Source organism: Crotalus tigris, unplaced genomic scaffold, assembly GCF_016545835.1.
Source record: "Crotalus tigris isolate CLP2741 ecotype Arizona unplaced genomic scaffold, ASM1654583v1 scf7180000023830.6690815, whole genome shotgun sequence".
NCBI classification, from domain to species: Eukaryota; Metazoa; Chordata; class Lepidosauria; order Squamata; family Viperidae; genus Crotalus; species Crotalus tigris.
Window position 1 is genome coordinate 6,402,586 of NW_024100214.1, and position 23,761 is coordinate 6,426,346.

Sequence of the window (23,761 nt, forward strand, 5' to 3'; positions counted from 1 at the left end):
ACTATATTATCCATCTTTTTACACCCTTTTGGAAATCTCTGTAACGAATGGAAGTAAAAGAGTTCCAGAAGGATTTGTTTGGTGGACTTTTTTTCAGTAGTCTTAAATGCATCTTCTCTGATGATAGTGTTATTTGTTTATAAAGGCCAGCTAAGAATTTGCCTGGAAGCTACAAGGGTCGCCAACGTGTAAAGTAGGAGACTCAGGTAGGGTGCCCAAGTAGCGTACCATCCCAGGCAGCATGCAAGATTTGCAGCGTCTTGAATGTCCTGTTCCAGTACTAAAGATAACCAGGTCCCTTGAGCTTTTTGCACGCACACACGCGCGCGCGCATCCTTAAAAAAAAAGCAAATGAGGTAAAAAGAGCGGGGCGGGATTCCTTTTCCTTCTTCCCCTTTCCTTAGAACGGGGCCAAGGAAGGTTCGGCGCCGGAGCTCAAAGAGCCTTTGAGGACAGCGCGCGCCAGCTGCAAACAGCAGCTGCCTCGGCGGCCGTCCGGGGAACATCCAGGGGCGCGCGCGCGCCCGCCCCGTCGGCCCCGCGCGTCGCTTGGGACCCGTCCTTCTGCTGCTGCTGCGCTTGCTACGTGCACACTGACACTGTCCTCATGGCAAAGCCCAAGCCGGGCTGTACCATTTACCATCCTCCCGCCCCAAAAGGGGAGAGAAGGCGGCGAGCCGAAGCACGCGTGTCAAAAGCAATGTACAGAGTCGCGAGACTCACCCTGGCGTGAAAGCTTGTCCCCAATGAAAAAGGAGGTTGGCTAGCGGCAACCATTGCGGGGAAGGGAGGTGGGAGCGCGGTTCTGAAGCTCGGGCAAGTACAGTTGGTTCCTCCCTAAAAGTAAGGACGTGCAGAAACGAACGCGCCGCACCCCGCACTGTAACTCATAGGGAAGGGAAGGAGGGAGTTGCCTGGCCCCCGGCACGGAGAGGTTCCCGTAGATTGGCCAGCCCCTCGGAGGGCGTGACTGCCGGGTAGCCGGGCGCAGCTCCCATTGGGCAATCGTAACGTCACGTCACGAGCTCGATTTGCATGAAGTTAGGGCGGGGTGGAGGAGCAAAAGGGAAAGCAGGTTGCACGGCTGCAGTGGTCGCGGCATGGGTTGGTCTGAGGCGCGCCGGGCTGGGCTGACTGGCTTAGGGAGCGCAGTGAGAACAAGAGGTTGCCACCGCCCTCTTCCTCGCCAGCTGGAAACGGAAAATGGTCCCTGTAGGCTAGAGTCCCGGAAGCTGGCGCTGTGGAAGGAGAGCGCGAAGCTGTACCGGTCAGCGTCTGGCAAGCGCTTGCAAAGTTCAGGTACTTCGCAGAACTCCGTGGAGAGTGAGCGTTAGGACTCCGGCCGCCTCTCGACTGGCGAATGGATGCAATTAGAGGAAAGTCCCTTCTTTCTGAAGCGGGAGAGCCTCGGCCGAGGGAGTTGCGTGCGGGCAGCTAAAAAACGCGCGCGGGGTCGGAACTTGGCTTGAGTGATTTCTCCCGGACATTCGCCGAGGACGCGGAGTCGGTGGGGTTCGAGCGAGGTCACTGACAGACCTGGCTTCACCCGGGCAGGTAAAAGAGCGCTCGGCGCCTCTTGGACTTTTCGGTGTGACGATTTGCTTTTTAGCGCGTTGCCCGCGGCGTCCTGAAAGTGCAAATTGTGAGTGATGCTTTGACCAGGAACCAGCAGTTGGCCTTATCGCTGGAAAAGTTTATCCGGTCTGCCTTGATACCCCTCTGAACTAAGGATCGCGTAGAGAAGGAAACAGAAGCTTTTTGCTCCTGGAGGATATTGCAAAACGACTTGTTGAACTGCGGCTTGGAAAGTGACAAATAAGAGTTGGCTTATAATGTAGGACAAATACCGTGGAGTATGTGCCGTATACCCGAAGGAAATCTCTGCGGGACCAAAGATCCGACTCATTCCGCTAAAATCAATGGGAATTTTGTTGCTACTCTGACAAGTGGGTGAATTGTTCTCCAGAGGGAGACGGGACTTATAGCAACAGTCCCCCCCCCCCCCAATAACATTTCTTGCCTCTCTGAAACACTTGGGGTAATGTAGATACAGTATTTTCCTAAGTATTTTCCCAAGCAATTTTGCCTTGTCTATGAGTGGTGATGGAGAGGAAGGTCCCCTAAATATATATTTAAAGAGTGGGTTTGTATTTTACAGAGCTGAGGATAAATATAAAGCACTCTTCTGCTCTCCTGTTTATGTTAGACTACAGTTCCATGCTCTCCAACTCAAATCCAATGGCTATGCTGTCTGAGGACTGGGGGGAACTGCAGAACTGGAGGGCATAGGAGAAAGTAAGGCTGTGGCAGAAAGTCCTGCTGTTTTGCGATTGTGTTACACAAGTTGGAAAGGACAAGGAGACTGAAAAGGAAACTGCCTTGAGATTATTTAGAATCGGGTCTGAATTTCTGAAATAATGCAAACAAGCAGTTAATAAGGACAGTGATCCTGCTGATACATGTTTTTATTTCAGGTGCTCAATTAGAGGGTGAGGTGGGGTGAGATGGGGTGATTGCCTGTCATTGGTACCCTAGAAGCTGATGCCTGTTTGGTTAATTCTCCAGAAGCAGGTGAGCCACTGACTAACGCACATTGTGCTGCTATGTCCCCACTGTGCGTGTGACAGCGGCTAACCTGCTTCTCGGACATCACTGTGTCTTCTTCAGTAACTCACCTTCTCTCTAGAAGTGCCTACGTCTTGGAGCCTGATGACTGCCCTTCCAACCTGAATGCAATAAGGAGAAAGGTTTCTCTTAAAGAGTTGAATGTCCACCTTTTAACAGCTTGTACAGCCATGGCTTCTTAAAGAAAGTAGACTTGGCACTCAGAATGCTTTTTCCCATTGAGTGTATTGGAAAGACTCAGAATGAAATGCATTTGTTATCATTTTAAGCAGGCTGTTTTTTTCCAAGAAACTTTAGACTAGAAAAGGTCTGAATTTATTTGGAATGGCTCATGTTCTTCCAGTGAAATGGTTATGTGATGAGATCTAATCTGCCTAGAAAGATTATAAAATAACTAAGGAATTGAACATCCCCTCCCTTAAACATGCACGTACAGAGAGCATCTCATCCAGTCAGACAGACATTGTGTTCTTGAAAACTTCCATAAAGGAGGTTTTATTGAGTTTAAGATCTGTCGTGATACACAGTAATGAGCATATTAGAGAAATGTATTCTTCAAACAGGTAAGGAGATTCTAATCTTTGGAGCATTAATCTCAATTACCTTTTTTTATATGGAAGATATTTGTGGAGTCCTGCTCCTTCCTAAATTCATCTTCCTCCTAGAATGAATACTGTTCCTTCATTTTGGGGAACAGTTTGCCTGATGCTATTGAAGCTATAGTGGAATCTATCAATTTTTGATGAAAACAACAATGCAGTTTTAAATCAGTTATTAAATACTTCAAAAGTACGCAAAAACGTAGCTTTACATTTGCTGTTTAATTTTTCTTTCTTTCAATGTCATTTGCCATAAAATGTGTCTGCTCAGACATGTAATTTTTACTCATCGCTCCTTTTTTCCGTATAATTTTACACACTGGAAAATGGTTTATTTTCACACATTTTCTATTTTATACCAGAATGTTAAGAGGAATGGCTTGTGGTCGGTTTCAGCCAATATTTGGAAAAATCCTCCTTTCCCTGGACCTCATTTTGCAGCTGCTCTTCAACCAAGGGAAAAGGACTTTATTCTGAACTCGTTTTCCTGGAAACATAAATGAATCAGAATAGAAAAGTAGCTGAAGGATGACATCCAGAAAACCTATAGGCTGGTTGACATCTGATATAGGCCAGTTGAGGATAGGCCAATTTGCCTCACATGAACAGCAACAAATGTAATGGAATTTAAGTGGAAATAGCATAATTTAGAAAGCTAGTTGGTGTAGAGGTTAAGGCACCAGGTTAGAAACTGGAGGCTATGAGTTCTATTCTCGTGTTGGGCAAAAAGCCAGCTGGGCAAACTTGGCCAGTCATTTCTCTCAGCCCGAGGAAAAGCTTCAGGGAATTGTCTGGACAGTCTCTGAGAATTGGGCACAATTGAATGGAAGAAAAAAAGCATAACTTACTAATATGGCAACATATATTGGGGAAAAGATTCATACATTATAATTCATAAATTATAATTGGCATTTGAACGTTAATTAGACCATATTCAGACAAATTCAGAGAGGGAGGAGGGAGGAGAGAACACCTAAGCATCCAGTAATGACACAGCTAAACTGGAATGTCCAGTTTAGCTAAGTTCCCAACATAATTGTCTTCCAAAGTTCCCAATGGAGGAGACTGTAATGATTCATTATTAAAATGGTTTTATTTTATTTTCTCACAGTTTATTTATTCACAATCCTGGGACATTCAGGAAGGTGATGTTGAAAATGTTAATACTGAGAAAAGAAAGGAGTGTGCAGATGGAAGTACAGATTATTCTAAACAAGTAATAGTTTATCTGGTATCTTTGATTAAATAAGAATCTAGTTAAAAACCATGCTGGCTTGTTTGTGGACATTCCCATAGGTATCTGAAGACCTCGAAAAGGAATTGATGATTTGCAGGCTATAGAAAGTCTATCCTACAGAAAGTCTGATTGTAAAAAGCAGGTGCACAAAATGTACCTTACACTAACTCAAATATTTTGCAACCTATTTATGTACATTTTAATAGAAAATAGTGTTTTTGTGAGTTATAGTGGATCATAGTCCTCAAATTAGTGGGGCCTCTAGTTTTATATTTGCCAGTCAGCTTTGACTGATCTAGAATACTAAGCAAAGTCAGTCCTTGATATATTTCTTATATTGATTTATATAGCTACAAATTTCATAATTACAGCTCTGGATATTGAACACTGATTTAAAACCAACATAATAGTAGTAGTAGTAGTAGTAGTAGTAGTAGTAGTAGTAGTAGTAGTAATAAATAGACAACATTGACACAATACTTTAATGTCAAATACCATTTAATTCCTATCCTGAATCTCACATACTTATGCTCAAAAAAAGTTAAATGACTTCCTATAAAAGTTTTTAAATTTCATAATTTTGAGAGAGGGATGTTTCTAAACCTCTTGCTTATATCTGTACTGAGCAGCAACACTTATTTGTTAGATTTATGTTGTATTTTTCCTTCAGGACCTCAATGTGGCAATAGTAATATCAGTGGTAAATGCTTACTAATCTATTGTGTGATTATCAGCATGTTAAGAACGGAGGTAATCAATAACTTTGTATTGTAAATGTGAAAACTCTGGTAACAGGAGTCAAACCCACAGCAAATGCTTTCAGGATTGAACTGTAAGCTCTTCAAGCAAAACAGAAAAAAAAAATTATGCAATCTGAGAAGCAGATAGGAGGATGCTTTCACTCTGAAAAGAATCTGCATTGAAGGATGTTCAATTTCAAATGTCTTTTTTCACTAAGATGCTCTTGTTTTCCTTCCCTTTATTTTTCTGGAGAAGGCAGCTGGAGGATGAAGCAAAGATGAATGAAATATTCTGGTTTCTAATGTATTCTGGAGTCTGTAAGTATAACCAGCATGATCCCAGGAGTCTATAAATAGCATTTTGGGCCGAGAGCACCAGAACGGCACATGTTCTTTACATAAAATGTAAGCACAGCCTTATGTAATACTTCTTAAAACTAGTTGGCAGGAAATTCCACCAGGAGAGAGCACTCAGTCATCTAGAAACAGCCAGAATCTTCTGATCCAGATCCACCAAGATTGGCTGATGCTGCTAAAACCATCTGAGTATATAGAGTACCCTCCAAGCAGATTGACTGAAAAGGGTTTTGTGGCCTAGTAGATATAAACTGCCCTGTCATAGTGAGGCCTCTGTCCCAGGAACCAAACCTAGGTGTTTTTTCTTTTCTACCTCTCCCATCCAGTCTAGAATCTACCAGCTTTCCCCCTCTCCAGGGAACCAGCTTAGTGAAAAACACATTCCTGGCCAGCATGTGATTCTGCATTTAATCTTAGCTGTCTTTTTGGAGAAGAAGGGTTACACCTGAGAGCAACAAGATAGCCAATCATAGTGATTGAATGCTCCCATAACTTTATTTGAATAATAAAGTTTTTCCAGGGGGCTATTTCCATTAAAATGCAGCAAAAGAATAGTGAAACATAGTTCCCTATACAGTGTGCTATATAATAAATCTGCTGTGCTTCAAATTGCGATATGACTCAAACTGCAATGACTAGTTTGACACATTATAGTAAACCAAATGATAATTTGCTTGTTTGTTGCTTAATGTGGTACATGAATGCAAACATTATGGTTTGTAAATTATCTTGGATGCTTTATTATGTAAAACCAGTTAATTATCTTTTATTCTGTAAACTATGGTTAAACAAAAAAGTGGTTTAGCATTAGCTATATGTAAAATATTTTGTTAGGGAGAGCTCTAAAATATTGCTTTCTTTCTTCAAACTCTGCCAATTCCATCATTTAAGGGATCTAGCATTTGGAAGGAAAGTTAATCTTTGAACCAGCAATAATTCCGGAATGAAACAGGCCATTCCTTGAACAATAGAATTTGCCCACCTCCATCATGTCGAGTGAAGACTGCCTTTGTTTTTTCCACCTCTGATCTACCGAGTCCAGGGTGTCTTCCATTTTGCCTTTCATCTCAGCATGAACAAACCCAATTTTATGTTGCTTCAGTCTATTACCAGGAACTGCCTAGATTCTGTTTTCCAGGGAAAGTTAGTATCACTTTTTCCTCTACGTACATAGATTTTTATGGTCATTTTATTAAATGTTACAATTATAAAGACTAATAATAAAATAAAATAATAAAAACTTTAAAAAGGGAAAATATAAAAAATAAAGTGCAGAAAAGAAAAAATAGAAAATATAATAAAGAAAATAAATTTTGCATATAAGAATTACTTCATCACAAATAAACAATTTTGGTAAGTTATCACTTTCTCCTTAAATACTACAAATGATCTTCCCATATCTCATATATAGATGTTTTCTATGAAGCGATAATTAAGGGGAACATATTTCGGTCTGTGAGCTGCTAAAACATAAACTTGATGGTGCATGAATAAACTACAGAATTAAATTGCTGGGGATATTGTTGCTATTCCTTTTGCCCTAGAATAGCAGAATTCTGTAACTTGGCTTTTTTACGCACCCGTGTATTTGCTGAGATTCCAAAGTTGGTTAAAATCCTGTATTGTTAAGCTGGAGGGATGGGAATTTGGTAATGAATCATCATTTGTATGTTTAACTTGCATCATCAGTAAAGAAGCAATTCCAGTAGTTGTCACCTCATTTTTATAGCCCCATTTCTACTCAAATATTACTGCTTGTGGAATTCTAATACTAGAGTAAGGGCTTCACTAAAGCCAAGTTTTTATTTAATTGGTGAATAGTCTCTTGTCTGAACTCTTTCTTTGTGTGTGGGTGTATGTGTGTGGGTGTGGGTGCGCATATGTATATATAGGCAAATGCAAACAGGATAAACAGTAAAATCTCTTTCAAACCTGGCTTGCCTCTTAGTGATTCAATAGACATTTTGGGGTGTAATCAATGCAGACTTGCTGTTGCCTTCTTCTAAGATGTTTGTTAAATTTCCTAATGCAGTTTATAGTTCTGGTATTTCTGAACGTTTTCCAGCCAAGTGTACTAATTAAGTAGGTCCAATTCTGTGTGGCTTTTTGAGAGCAGTCAAGATTGACTAAATTTCAATAAAGGAGAATATTTGAGGGATCTTTGGTGTTCTCTGAGCTTGATTGTTTTCTTGCAGATGTTTCATTATCCAAATTAGATAATATCATCAGTGCATTGGCTAAATTCTGCCACCTAGCTGGGTGTAGTAAGAAGTAGTTCAAAATTAATACTTACCCGGTTGGCATGCCTTGTAGCTCAGATAGTTCTTCAAATTCTGGAAATTTTGTGTTGGGTTTCGAACAACACATTTTTAAAATATTTCTGCTGACCTCTGTCATGAAACTATATATTTGTACTTCATAAATCAAATTGTTCCGTTCAGTTTTCATCTACTTCATACAGTGATATATTAATTTCTCATGCTGCCTTTTTTCCATTTCAATCTTAATCCAGTTTGTTGGTCTACTGATTAGATTTTACACTGTTTATTGGAATGAATAGTCCTTTTCTTTCATTTCTACAATCCCTTGTCTTAAGTACTTTCATTTTCCTTTTTATTCCAGCTTCCTTTTTTCATTCAATTTTGTGATATCTTCCATGACACTTTTTGTGATTTCATAAAAGTGAATCGAAACCATTCATCCTCTCGGGGATAGATAACTTAGTTTCCCAGTGTTTTAGAATGTACTTATCACTGTCATTATCTGTGCTGATTAGGATAGATGGGATTGAAATCCTCAGCATTGAGAAGACACAATACAACCGATCTCTGCTCTCTCTTCTCTCCATATTATTTCGAATTGCCTGGAGAAAGTGTCTGATTTTATTAGTTTGCTTTTTTACAGTATATATTCTTTAGAGGACATTTCTATAATCTGCCTTTTTAAATTAAAATATAAAATTGATCCTCAGGACCTGATTTCCTAAACTATAATGTAGAATTTCACCTTATGGTAGCAACTATCTAAAATAGTGTTCTTTTGTATTACAGTTAAAGGGCTACTATTAAAAATACTGAGTTCGTTAAATCCTAATAACAGTGTTGTGTGGCACTAAGGGTTTCATTGCTGAAAAAAAAAAAAGCTATGATAGTGAGCTTGTGTTCTTGAACCACATCCAGTGGCATTTTCTAAAATTAAGTATATAAGCATGAGTGTCTTGAAAAAAGACACTTGAAAATGGCTGCACAATAAATGGGTTCCTTGGGATAAGATTGAATTGCAAAAGGCATTTTTAGAAGCTAAAAAGCAAACTGGGGAGGAATGGCCTTTAATAAGAGCCATTTGATAACCTTTTGAAAAACTGATTTTTCTTGGTATGGAGTACTGCACACTAGACAACAGGATGAGGGGGATATGTTGCCAGAGGAAGGACTGTCAGTAATATTTCTTGGTTGAGTCAGATCAGAGCTCTCCTGCTTTACCAGATACTTCCCTGCCCTCAGAACAGCATATTTTGGAATACCTGCCAGTTGCTGATATCATCGACATGGCTTAAATCTCACAGATTTAATGTGCTTTTAAAATTCCACACCTGGGGAAGCCTGCTAATCAGTTGGCTTGCAGGTACAAGTTTGGGCCTATGGTTAAATCTAGCCATCTGTCCAGACCTTCTGCTAACTACACCAGCGCTGTGCTTGGCAGATGGTTTCTTCCTGGCTGAGGAGTTCAAAAAGGGGAAGGTGTCAAAGCCAGAGGGTTTAAGTACTGACATTGTTTAACACACCCTATGCACCCAAAATCAGGATTTCCATCTTGCACACCTAGCTAGAACTGAGATTATAGAAGCAAGACAATGATCAGCAGCAAGGAAAGCAAATTTAATGTCTGTATGTTATATTGGCTGAAAACTGCGTATAGTAGGTAGCACTAACTGAAAGTTCAGAATCTTGTAAAAAAATCTGCCTTGCCACAATTTTCCTCTTCATTTCCTATCCAGTCCTTAGGAGCCGTTTAAAGTGGACAGAAGTGCCCCCTTTTGCTTTAGTTCAGTGTTTCTCAACCTTGACAATTTTAAGGCATGTGGACTTCAACTCCCAGAATTCCACAGCCAGCAATGCTGGCTGTGGAATTCTGGGAGTTAAAGTCCACATGCCTTAAAATTATCAAGGTTGAGAAACACTGCTTTAGTTGTTGCGAGGAAGAATAGCAAACTCTCCCCTGAAGTGAGCAGTTTTCTCTCATGACATAAAATTTTAATTAGAAATAACCCGGCAGCCTTGAAATGGGAACAGCAAGCAGCAGAAGTCAAATTAATAAAATATTCAATGACAGGAATGTATTATTGATACAGCCTATGTGCCTAGTTTTGAAAATTCTGTCAAAGCACATGAAGCTGGAAGACCTTCATCTCTTCGCTTGTAGGACCAAAACGCTGCTCAAAGAGAGCTGGCACTTAACATTTAGTGAGTTTCCCAGCTGGATCATAATCACTCATCTGATCCAACCCATAATGGCAATCATAATGGGAGGTCTTGGGGGCATCACCTAAGGATAGACATTTCAAGCAGAGACTGGAATGTAATTAGCATTGGTGCTGAATCTTACTGTTTCTACATAAATATTATTGCTAGGCAATCTCAAATTGCTTGAGTTGAAAATGATTGTTATTCTCCAAGAAGCTGGTCAACTTCTCTTGACCAGCTGAAGATGCAGCGTTTAAAGATGCTATGTGACAGAAGCAGGATGTTATACTTGGTTCCTTAGAGCTCTTGAAAACATCATCAGTGTTAGTGCATCACATTCCTGAATTGAATTTCCACTACATGCTAATCTATGCTTGATTTAACCCTGGCTTACTGAATAATCTACAGCTGTGATTCTCAACCTTTTCTTCACCCTGGACTCCCTTTAAATACCTCTTGTGGCCATGGACCCTCAAGACTTAACTCAAGATTTAAATCATAATATTTCTTCAAGCCCTCACGGACCCCCTGTGATGACATTGTGGATACCCCCAGCTTCCATGGATCACAGGTTGAGAAATACTGATCTACACTATACTAGCTGGGCTGGCATGACATGCTAAATCATAAGCCATGGTTTTCAAACTTCAGAGCTGACTTTATAAAGTCAAACTGCTTATTTAGTATACAGTGTGGTCCCTGGTTGAGAATGAATTCTGTACCCTAACTCTGTCTTTAATCCAAATTTATATTTAAGCTGAAACTCGTACTTTCAAATGGACTGCCTATTATTAAAATGGCAGATGTTGTTCTTCTACAAGCTGACAAAATGCTTGAGCAATGCTTTCAGGAACCACTGAAAACAGCTTGCATTAATGCACGTCTTCACTTCATTGGCTAGAAGAAGAACACTATCTGCCAAATAGGCAGCCCATTCATATCTAGGGTTTGCCCTTACATTGGATGTTCTTAACCAAAGGATTGCTTGTACTATGTGAACCTATTTTTGTGTTCTTCAGGGAAAAAAGGAGAGAGTATAAAGGCAACAGCTGCAAGGCACATATGAAAAGTGTCTTTATGCAGAGAATTTTTCTGCAGCATCAATCTTTGGACATTTGGCTTAAGAGTGGCTCTATGACTGGTGGCAATTTCTGCAGTTTTAGAGAGGGGTTCTCTTAGCTTTATCTGGAGTTGAATTTGGATTTTTTTGCATGCCAAGCATGAACTTCATCACCAAATAAGAATAAATAAAACATATTTTATTCTTCCGAACAGTGTATGAAATACAGGTAGTCCTCGCTTACCAGCTATTTCATTTAGCAACTGTCTGAAGTTACAACAGTATTTTAAAAAACAGTTTTGTGGTCAATCCTCAGATTTACAACGGTTACAATGTCCTGCAGTCATATGATTGCCATTTGCATGCTTCATAACTGGCTTGTGGCAAACAGACTTAATGGAGAACATGGAAGTAAAATCAAAAGTCACAGTCATGTGATGTCTCACTTAACAATCAAATGGGAAGTAATGCAAGCTTGTCATGATCGTGTAACTTTCCATTTAGCAATTGCTGTGCTTAGTGATGGAGTTGCCAATCCAATTGTGGTTGCTTAACAAGATCTAGTCGTGTTACAGTGAGCATTTCTTTCATGAAAGTATACAGAATACAGTATATTGATATAGTCACTAGTAATATTAGCTTAAGCAAAATAAACAATGCAAAAATTGTTGTGAAGTTGTTGAACTTCACAAAGGCATGTTCTGCCTAAAGGCCAAAGTTAAATTTTGGACTTTAATGCCCAGAACATATCCCACCTCCTCCTGTCTTTGTCAAAAAGCATTGGGAGACTTATGGAGCATTGGAATGTATTCCTTGCCAGATTGTAGCAAGAAGGAGAAATTGTCTGAATTTCTCTGGAGGATGTAGGAGCTTATGCAGTTCTTCTGCCTCCCTGAAGCTCAGTAAAAGTACCATGCCTTGTAAGCCTCCATAAGCTAGGAGGATCAAGGGAATATAATGGAGCTGTTAGAATAATACGCTAGGATAATGTGATTCAATACAACATAAGGCATTGCTAGGAGTTGCAACATATTTATGGAGCATACTTGTTTTCTGCTTGTATAAATGTTGGATTTCACCCAATCCTTTTTACTAAAGTGAACCTAATAAATATGTAATATTTCCTCTTTGCTAATTTCTTCCTATCTTGTATAGAGGCTTCATTAACTAATACAGTGATTATTTCATAATTTAATGAAGGGTGCTGTAATTCTGCTTTTATTACGTATTTTAGTATTTTTAATTATTATGTGTTTTGTTGATTTGAACCAGTCTAAAAATACTTTTTAAAATTTGTAAGGCTGTTTTGTGATTGGTTGATACAGCAGCAAAGAGAAGGGAGATTTTAAGGAAAAATAAAAAAGGGTTACCAAATAGTATGTATTTATTGAGATATGGTTTCATTGTTAGAGATACCAGACAATCTGTGCCTCTAAGAATTGTGCATGCTGCTCCTTAATAGCCATCACAGATGACAAATAACAAAATAATGTGATTCATGAAAATATTTCTTCTAGTCAGAGAAGGGCAATGCTAATGAAGGCAGTATCCAATCCTTCCAGCAATATATTTAGTATGGGTAGGAGAAAACAAGGGAAGAGGAAATTGCTTCCTGGAAGATGACATAATTTCAAAGCCATCCAGAGGACAAAGCATGAATTTTTCTGTTTCCCCCCCCAAATTTCAGCAGTTGTGCCTTGCCTTTCCATTAGATTTAGATTAGTTCTTAAGTCACACCACAGGGTGAGTTTGGTAATTTTTCAACAGAAGAGTCTGTATTGTGTCTCATGCTAAACTAAAATAATATGGCAATGAGTTATCTGAAAATCAAGCCTAATAGCTTACTAGTTCTCCAGGCTTGTTTATACACGTAGCAGAAATATAAATATTAATCAGAAACAGGCTGCTGAACAGCTATAGAAATAATCAATGAGAAAGATTAGTAAACCTCTTTGACCAATAAGGAAGGCGACTTGCAAAAAATTATTTAACTGTGGTCAGTTTGGGGTTCATATTGGTAACAGCCTCGATCTTTTTCAGAAAGAGAAAGCCTTTTTCTGAAAACAAAATAGGTCTTAAAACTAGCCGTTAAGTTGAAATATAAAATGGAAATCAGCAGCAAAAGTCAGATGCCTACTTGTCATGACTTATTGGAAAGATAAGATAGAAATGTATATTCAAATATTTATACATTACAGCCACTCCTTGTTTATGACTACCTCGGTTAATGGCATTCGCTAATATGACAGAAATTTTAAAAAATCATTTTCCAATCAGTGTGTGCATTTACAACCAAGTTTCATGAGCCTAACCAACAAAAGCCTTCAGTGCGAAACTGATTAAGGTCTAGTTGTTTTCAAGAAGCAACAGGAACTAGTCTAGATTCTAATGAATTAAGGTCACAAAACTTTGCTTGTTAACTCGTGGCTAGCATTTTTGAGGGAAGTGCTATGTTGAAGTTTTTGGAATGTAGTAGTCCGAGATACTTTGTGTGAGAGAAAGAGGGTGAAGACAGCCCCTCCCTAATAGTTCTCAGAGCATATGGTTGATGCAGATAATGATGTACTTCAGTTTGGCAGAATTCTATTTATAGGTGCAGGACAATAAAGAACCCAGCTTGGAACAATCACCATGTGTCTTTCTTGGTTTTGGGGCCTAACAGTTGCAGAGAAAAGCACTTCTGGAAAGATAGATTGTGTAGAGGGAAATTTTGGGGGGGGGGGGAGCAGATCAGGCAAAGGACCTTGTAAAAGAGAACTTTATCTAGATGAAATAGCTGCAATCAGTGATCTTTTGCAGTCTCTCTTTATCAACCCCCTCCCTTTATTATGTTTATGAATAAAAGCAACAAACTTACCTAATATTTGTTCTTCTGTTTTTCCCACAACAACAACCCTGGGTTGGACTGAGGGAAAGTGACTGGCCCAAAATAATCCAGCCAGCTTTTTTTTGCTAAAGGCTGGATTAGAATTCACACTCTCCTGGTTTCTGGCGTGGTACCTTAAGCACTAGATCAAACTGGATCTCTATATACTACCCAAAGCCATAAAACTAGGGTGTTTAGAAGAATTGAGAAATATTCATTTTGAGAAACGTACAGTATATGAATGTAGAGGTTTCTGCTTTTAGCATTATCAAGTCTTTGTGTAACATCTGTTTTTTTTAGTTTGTTTTACTCCTGGTTATTTTTAAACTGCTCTTTTATTGAAATAAGACAACTTCAAGGATGAGAAAATTACAGAACAGAAAAAAGTAAGGACTAAAGCAAATGAAAGGATTAACTGTAATCGGTATTTGTACCCAGAAAATATGTCACATAAACTTAATAAAAACATTGACATAGGTAAGAAATGGTGCCTGGATTTTAATAGAGCTGTCACTGATTGCAACGTTATAAGGAATCTTTGCTGCTGTTAATTTTTCAACTTAAGCTGGTGTCCCAAAAACTCAAAACACCCAAATTGGCATGGAGCTGGAAAGAACCCAGTCTCTGAATTTGAGAAACATCCGATATCCTTGCAAAGTGGCTTTTTTGCCTCCTTTGTCCCCTCCCACAAACCACAAGTACTGAAAGGAAAAGCATTTTATTAAGACTTTATATAGAGCACAGAGACAAACGATATATTTGATGTATGTAATGCATCAGAAAGCAACAAATCAAGTAAAGATATTGATTAGACAGGAGAAGAGACATCCTTAAGATATGTTGCATCTCTTCTTTTGACGACTTCCAATGCAGCCCCATAGTTTGATTGGTGTCCCTGAAAGGGCTAGTTTTTGCACGTCAAAGGAAATGATTTTGACTCAAAGGAAAAACATGGTTTCCTAAACATTAAAAGGAGGCACAGGTGCCATGCTCAAATGCTAATATTACCATTTATTAAAATGGTAGTGATGATGCCTAAAATTCCAAGTAGCAAATCACCCATTTGGTTCTCAAATTAGCAATTGTGCTGACCCACTGTAGTGTTTAGCATGCAAGTGAGCAATTAACATCTGAAATTGCATGGGATCCATAGCTGGAGCATTTCTGCAGGGCAGAACCCAGAGAAGAATAGCAACAATGGGGTGCACCTATTGAGGGGGGCATACTGAAGAAGACAATATCCAAGCAGAGCTAGGGCAGCCACAGCCATTACCATGAGCAGTAAAAGTTTCACTCACCCCAATGTGTCATCTACATACCAAGTGGTGTTTTTTTTTTTAAAAACAAAAAAGATTTCCCTGGGGTTTTTTTTGGTCAGGATAGGAACTATTCTAGCTAACTTATGTTGCTGGGTAATTAAGCCTTCATGAAACAGGTATCAGCTTTGATTAATGTTCATGTGGAGCCCTCCCTTATGTTTCCCCCAGTAATTGATTAAGACTTGCCTCTTTTGCAGTACATTTTCCAGAGAAATTTTCATCCTGAAGTAGCTTACAGCTCTTTGAAGTGTCATTAATAAAGATTTCAAAAGTAATAGATACATTTACAACAAGTTCATTTAAACAGTAAAACCCTGTCTACCAAAGAAGAGGGGATTATCAAACAAAATTGTATGATGTTCCCACCAATTAGTACTAAAGAACACATGAAAAATAGGACGAGAGGTTGACTCAGCACAGATCCAACAAGTTTTATTTTTCAGGTTAGCATTTGTGATTGCATGAAGCTTGGGTTGACAAGAGAATTGCTCTCCCAGCTTATCCCACCTGCATAAAAGTAATGGCAAATAGAGCAAAAGTCCAACAGAAATCATGGTTGCTTAAAAGAAGTCCACAGAGTTTCATAAAATAGTTCATCAAGTAAGTTCTGCAAAATCAGCAACAGTCCATTCTGGGCCTGTGAATCTATTTTTCCTTCCACAAGTACAGTTAATTTGGAGTAGCCAGCAAAATCTGGGTGATCCTCCCAGGTTGGGTTGAGAGCCCTGCTATGGAACTTTTTAAGCCACTGGAAATCTCCCAGCTGGAATAGATGGATCCGGCACTCAGAGGAACTGATAAAGGAGAATACGTGTGACTCAAGGTTGAAATGAAGGGTCCTTGGTGCTCTCTGAGCTTGGGTGTTTTCTTGCAGACATTTCATTAACCAAGCTAGGTAACATCACCAGTGCTGAGAGTTCAGAGATCACCCAAGGATCCCTCAGAGGAATTGTGGCCCTACTGCCATTGCCTTCCAGAGCTTTCAGCTACTGCTGCCTTCTTGGAAGGATAGAAACTTTGACATCCTCCTCACTCCAACCGTAGATGCATTGAGATGGCAGAGAGCTACCTTTCCTCTTTGCAAGTTCTCACCCTAGAAAAAGTTCTTGGGATTTTGTACATAAGCTCCAGAAGCAAGCCAGACTAGAATAGCTTGGGTATCACAATGTCTTTCACATGTAGTTGGTGAGCTAAAATATAACATGAGGCCTGAGGAACCATTTGAATAAACATCACAGAGACATTGCAAGTAGCAGTCCCAGCATCTGAAATAAACTTCTGAGAAGCAGCAGGGAGGGAATTTGAAACAAGCGCAAAGACTGAAACACAAAGTTGTTGAGCAAGCCTGATAAGCAAAGTGATTGCCTTTAGTAATATAAGGTAAAATGACCAGGTACGCAGGAACAATCTGATGGCCTGAGATGGTGAAGAATCCTCTCAGTTTCGATAAGGAACCAGGACCAAAAGCATACTTGGAATCAATGAAGATATTAACAGAGAAGAGCAACAAAGATGATTAGGGGACTGGAGGCTAAAACATGTAAGGAATGGTTGCTAGAATTGGGTATGTCTAGTTTAACTAAGAGAAGGACAAGGGGGACATGATAGCAGTATTCCAATATCTCAGGGGCTGCCATAAAGAAGAGGGAATCAAGCTATTTTCCAAGGCGCCTGAAGGCAGGACAAGAAGCAATGGGTGGAAACTAATCAAGGAGAGAAGCAACCTCGAACTAAGGAGAAACTTCCTGACAGTGAGAACAATTAATCAGTGGAACAGCCTGCCTCCAGAAGCAGTAAATGCTCCAACACTGGAAGTTTTTAAGAAGAGACTGGACAGCCATTTGTCCGAAATGGTGTAGGGTTTCCTGCCCGAGCAGGGGGTTAGACTAGATGACCTCCAAGGTCCCTTCCAACTTTACTACTATTATTATTATTATATTTGGCAATACAAGATTGAATTTAGGCAATAAATTCAGGAAGGTAGCAAGGGTACTACCCAGCAGATTAAAAAAAAATGCAGTCCCTGTTAAACAGATGCCCTCAACCACACAAGATTATCAGAAAAGAGTTCAAAGTCAAAGAGTTTGTAAGGCCACGTAAGTAAAATCTGAGGTTTCTCCACCAGGTTTATGGTCTGCAAACAATTGTGGATAAAGTCATCTGTAGTCTTGGGAAACAGAAGTGGCCAACTGGCCGTGGTGGTGCAGTGGTTATAATGCAGTATTGCAGGCTAATTCTGCCGACTGTTCAATTCTGGCTGGCTCAAGGTTGACTCAGCCTTCAATCCTTCTGAGGTCATTAAAATAAGGACCCAGATTGTTGGGAGCAGTATGCTCTGTAAAACCCCAGAGAGTGCTACGAAGCAGTATATGTCTTAAATGCTGTTGGTATTGTGGGATTCAAAATTGTACATCGCTTCAAAGTCAGGTTTGGAGCAGCTAGAAGCTCTGCTTCATAAGTGGCTAACCACTGAACTTCAAAGGCTGGAGTTGATCATTCCAGGAGAATGGCAGAAACCTCATGAGGAACAAAGTAGTCAATGTCCTAAAGGTACCGTATATGCCGGCGTTTAAGGTGACCCAGCGTATAAGACGACCCCCATCTTTGGCACCAAGTCACATGCCTAGAACATCGTCTTATATGCCGGAAACTACCAGTATTTCCGGCGTATAAGACGACTCGGCGTGTAAGACGACCCCCAACTTCGGTGCCAATTTTAATGCTTGCAGAAGTCGCCTTATACGCCGGCATATACGGTATTTTTTCCAAAAGGCAAGTAGACTTTCTTGTTTTGTTTTTTTCATTTGAAAACATTTTACTTCTCATGAAGATGCTCTTTGGATGAGAAGCAAAATGCTTTCAAAGGAAAAAAACAGGAAAATTCAGTTACCTTTTGGAAAAGGTAACAACATGGGACAACCATGACCTGGATGATTGAGAATCTCCATAGACAAAGCAGTCGTTGGAAAGTCCATAACCACGTCTTTAGATATTTTGAACAAGGACAGTAGCAACCAAGGCTCACAGACATCCTACTGACCATGAATGATAGGGTCCAGAATGTATAGTGGGCTACAGCTCACTTTTTAGCAGTCAGTGACATAAAGATTTTAGTAGCTTGCCAAAGGCTGGTATCCAAGGCTCACAAAAGTCTCAACTTCCAAGTAAGGCTCTCACCTGATGCTTGGTAGAAGACAGTGGCAAAATAGCATTCATCTTGGCAGGGGAAAGGGTGCATAATAAAGTTCAGTGACTTTAGGCTACGAAATGAAGGAGTCAAGTCTTTGGAGTTCTTTGGTAGGCTTCAGCAGGTTTTAAAAATGTAAAAGTAAAGGGCTGACCTCAGAGTGATTCAGGAACATCTACAAGCTGAGAAGGTAATAAAAAAAAAAACTCTACTGGCAATGTAAACAAAGAAGCTAATAGAAAAGCCTTATAGTAAGCAAATGTTTAGGCCAGGGGTCTTCAAACTTGGCCCTTTTATGACTGGCTGAGGAATTATGCAAGTTGAAGTCTACAAAGTCAAGTTTGAAGACCCCTGATTTAGGCTATCTAGAGTACTGTAGATGGTAGATTCCTGTCAACACCCTTCTCCCCCATCCAAATTATCCCTTTTAATCTCTGTAATTTAAAATCAGTTTCCCCTGGATGCGCATCCAGTAAGGAACAAGATGCTCTGTTATCAAGCAATTATTTGTAATCTTTATCCTCCGTTTGTGCTGAGATAAGGCTCATTTCTATCAGAATGTTCAATAGGCAAGTTTTTAGCTTTTAAAACAACTTCATAAGTGCTTCCTTCTCTTCCCACATATTCATCTGACACAGTGTGGTTCTTGTTGGCAGCTGTTGCATTGCAGCCATAATTAGATGGAATTGGTCCCTGGCCTTAAGCTCTGGTAATCTTTTTTTTTTTTTTCTTAAAGAAAAAACATGGCCTGGAAACAAAGTCATTGTTTCTAAACAATGGTAATTCAACAGAAATCATTTTTTTCAATCTCAAAAATGCAAGGATAAGGCAATTTAAATCTGTAGAAACACTCAGTGAATCTCAAGAAGTTATAAAATGCAGCGTGTAAAGTATTGCAAAAGTCCTGAAAAAAGAGGGGGAAGGGGTCAGCCCCCCTAAATTTTCAATGAAAGCATTGTGTTCCCCTCTGTCATTCCCCTCCTCCTTCATTTGCTTTGATCTTCAACCATGTAACAAGCAGGCAAGAAGACAGACACAGTGAGAGTCTGTAGAGGGGGCTTGAACCAAAGTAAAGCTGAGGCAAATGGGGGAAAAAAAAACGCTTCAAAAAATGAAGAATAGATGGCAGAGAATGTGAACAACAGAAAGCTCTTAACCTTTCTTCTAACATGCACTCAGGTTACACAAATCACAGTGCACAAAATATACACAAGACTCTTACACACAAGAATGAGTGGTGGATGCAGGTGTGGCCAGATCCTGCATTCACTTTCTAAACACTATTTTATTACTACAGAGATTCGGCTTTTAATGGGACAGACCTGCTAGTGCAGCGGTTCTCAACCTATGGGTCGCTACCCCATTTGGGGTCGATCGACCATTTTTCGGGGGTCGCCAAAGGTGGCGATCTAACATTTTTCGCGGCGCCGTGCACACGTGCCGCACATGGGGGCACCGCTGCGCGTGCGCGCCGCGCACAGGGGCGCTGCCACGCACGCGCGTCACGCATGGGGCGGCGCCGTGCACACGCGTTGTGCATGGGGGGCGTCGCGTATGCACGTTGCACATGGGGGCGCCGCGCATGCGTGCCGCGCATTGGGGCCCCGCCCCCATGCGCGCGGCACCGCGCATGCACAGAACGTTTGTGTGACGGGGTCGCCGTCACACAAACGTTGAGAAGCACTGTGCTAGTCAAATGCTTACCCAAGAGAAAATACTGAGGTCTTGTTTCTATCAACATTAATACTGACAATGTAGCATCTCTTCCCCCCCCCACCCCCCTGCTTGTTCTTGCATACAATCTTGTCACCATCCTCAGCCAGGAGGAAGAGATGCCTAATCCTGGTGTACAGGTGGGAAGGTTCATGTGAAATTCAATCAAACCATTCAACCAGGAGACAGGTAAACAAAAACTAAAAATATTGTTCTATTATGTACATATTAAATGAACTAAAGGCTGATTATGCTGATTGCAATGGCATGGTGGTAGAATTTGTCTAAGTATCAAATCTATTAATGGTTTCAAATTTCAATCTTTCAATAATCTTAATCTTTCCAATTGGCATATTATTCTGCCCTGAGCAATATTTAGATTAAGGGGAAAAAATTAAAAATGTCAGTGGCAAATTAATTCATACACGTACACACATATACAACCCCTTGTATAGCTTCAAGATCTTATTTATTTTTAGAACGAAGCTGTACATGCTTAAAAGTTTTTCACATCTTGCATCATGAGTTTCATCAGTGCTCCCCCCATTTGATTGATTTCCTGGTATTTCTGTGAATACTCATATAGGGTTAACTTTGGTTCTTGGCCAGATTACAAGGAGGAGACCTTAAGACAGTGTTACAATCAAATTCTGGATTGCAGAAATATCATATGAAAGTTGTGCCCAGGAGCCCATTTTTATTTATTTTTTAATTCTTCTCACCAAAAAAAGTTTCAAAAGTTTCAGTTGTCAACAGTTAAACGTTCCTAATTCTGGCCAATTTTGTTTACCATATTTATCTAACAATCTCTTCTGTTTAGCTTTTTTATTCCTTCCTATTTGAACCAGGAACTTTCCAGCATCTCAAGCTTACAGGAGTTTTTCTAAGTAGGGTTGTTATACGATTCTTAGAGGGAACAGTCCAGCTGCTCCTGTGGCAGTGTTGCCTGCTTCAAGTTATGCTAGTTTTTCATGTTGTTTTTGTGATCTCAGCGTTGTAGTTTAGTTGGTTTTCTCCCAAAGCAGAGAGCCCCTCAAGCTTCCCCCGGGCCTCACCCTGTCCATACATAAACACTTAAACACTTGCTCTGTCTGATTAGAGCTGGTCACAGCTCCTTCTCCAGTTGGTGAAGGGTTTCCAGGTGAAAACATCTGCATGACAAAAGACTTGAAGGCTACAAGGCAGGAATCAAGTCATCTTCTTCCCTTCAGAAGGATAGGGATCAAGGGAAAAGGTGAAAGGCATAGTATTTTGAACCATTATCTGGGCAACTTGTCACTCAATTACATCAGCCCATTGAACACAGGCATCCATTTGGGAGGATGATTCTGGTCAATTTGCACTCAACATCCCCCCCCCCCATGGTTGCAAATCCAAGGAGTCTCACTTCGGCCACTTCTTTCGTGAAAGATATCCAATGTATCTTGACCGCTTCCCTGTGCACAGTATAACTATTTTCTTTTTACCCATTCTGTGCTGGACAAAATTCCCTAGTTCCACAAATGGACCACAAGATCCAATGGGCTGCTCCCCTGTCCCATTACCTTGGTGTTCTCTCCTATTGAACTACCAGTTAGTGCTCACCCTCTCCTGTCTTTTCAATTGTCTGCCTCCTCCAAAGATACGAAGATAAATTCTTCCTGTACCAGCTGTTGCATGTTCTGTGACTGTGATGGGCCGGTCTGAGCCCTGAAGGGAGCCACACTGCAATTCTGGAAAGCCCCCAAGTTGTTATCCAAACAACTCAGGCACCTGAGTTGGCACAGAGCTGGAAAGAATCTAGTCCTTGTACGTTCGTTTAACAAATTTATATATCTGCCCAATTCACTCTCAATGATTGAATTTGGTTCACTTAATGACTGCAGCATTTAGTCATTAATAACCATCACAAAAAAGGTTGTAAAATCAAGTTGGTCGTGTGACTGACCTGTCTTAGAACCATCATAGCACACAACCACAATGAACAAGCTCCATTATGGTCATATGTCAAGATGTCAATGCTGCTAAAGATTTCCCTTGTCCAATTGTATCCGACTCTAGGGGGCGGTGCTCATCTCCATTTCTTAGTCAAGAGAGCCAGCCTTATCTGAAGATATTTCTGTAATCATGTGGCCAGCATGACTATATGCCGAAGGGCACAGAACATGTTGCCTTCCCACCAAAGTGGTGCCCATTTATCTATTTGCATTTGCATGCTTGCATGGGGAGGGGGGAACAGGAGCTGGGACAAGTAACAAGAGCTCAGCCCATCACACGGTGCTCAAGTCTCAAATCTGGCCATCAACTTTCCAGCTGACAAGCTCAGTGTAGTATGTTAAGGACTACCTACAACATAATCAATGATTTGGTTTTGGGGTCAGTTTTTGACAGTTTGCGAAAATTGAGAGATTTACCAACAAATCAGAAATTTTTTATGTTCACAAATCCTAGTTTTTTCAGGCTTCTAGTAAAATGCATTTGTATTTGATTTAAGAATTTCATATTCTAGCTTATAAATGAAGTAGGAACATACCAGCAACATCTCACAAAAATATCAAAATGACATACGTTACTGTGCAAATAGCATGATTATATAATGAGACCATAACATCTGAAAGAAATACATAATGGCATTTGAGTGATGTCCTGCATGTGCTGTGGATTAAGGTCCCTCCCACAGATTCCCAGTTTATACCATTCTTCATATGCTAATTGCCACAAGTTTGATTAAAATCTGGTAAATGTAGGATTATTTTTTAAAAAAGATTAACATAAAAATTAAGCTTGACCATTTGTTTTGGAAAATATCGTTGGTGGAAATATATTAATTTCTAATTTTATAGCATTTTCTATTTTTCTATTCCTTGTTTAGGATAATGGCTTTAAATACATTATTAATTCCTCAGGATCAGAAAGAAACGGTAATTGTCCTGATAACTAAAGAATCTAATGCATGTTTAGTTAGTATCAATTGACCTTTATTTGAATTCCTATTATTATTTTAACAACAACAACAACAATAATAATAATGTGTTTTAACTGGTCCAGAAGAGCAGAAGATGCCCTTCTAACATTATTGGATTAGATGGAAAAATCAGCATAATTATGTTAAAAAGACGCATCTTTATTTTTTACCTGTTTGACGCAATTAAAGAAATTACATTGAGATTCAATTAAGTTTTAGCTGGCCTCACCCTGTTTTCTTAGTGGTTCCACCTCATGACAGCAATTTTGTGGAAGTGTGGCAAATACACCCACATGCACCAACAGATTTCCTAATGTTGTGGCACACTATATCTGGTATTAGTCGATGACCCCAAGGATTACCTCTTAACATGGTAAAATAATTCAGTAATTCCAGTGACCCTGGGAGCAAATGGTACAGGTAGTCCTTGATTTACAACCATTTATTTGGGGACTGTTCACAACAGCACTGAAAAAAATGACTTATGACTGTTTTCACACTTAACGACTTGCAGCAGTTCCGTGGTCACATGTTCAAAATCCAGATGCTTGGCAGGTAGTTCAGATTTATGATGGTTGCAGTGTCCTGGGTTCGTGTGATCACCTTTTGCAACATTTTGACAAGTAAAGTCCATGGGGAAGCCAGATTCAC

General features: G+C 40.0%; 1 long non-coding RNA gene across 1 annotated transcript; it reads left to right on the forward strand.

Annotated features, from left to right (window-relative positions):
• The first annotated feature begins 1,985 nt into the window (after window positions 1–1,985).
• LOC120298381 lies at window positions 1,986–14,432 on the forward strand. The gene is made up of 2 exons (XR_005554063.1): window positions 1,986–9,602; window positions 9,727–14,432. It is a non-coding gene; the product is annotated as an uncharacterized LOC120298381 (long non-coding RNA).
• Window positions 14,433–23,761: the final 9,329 nt, after the last annotated feature.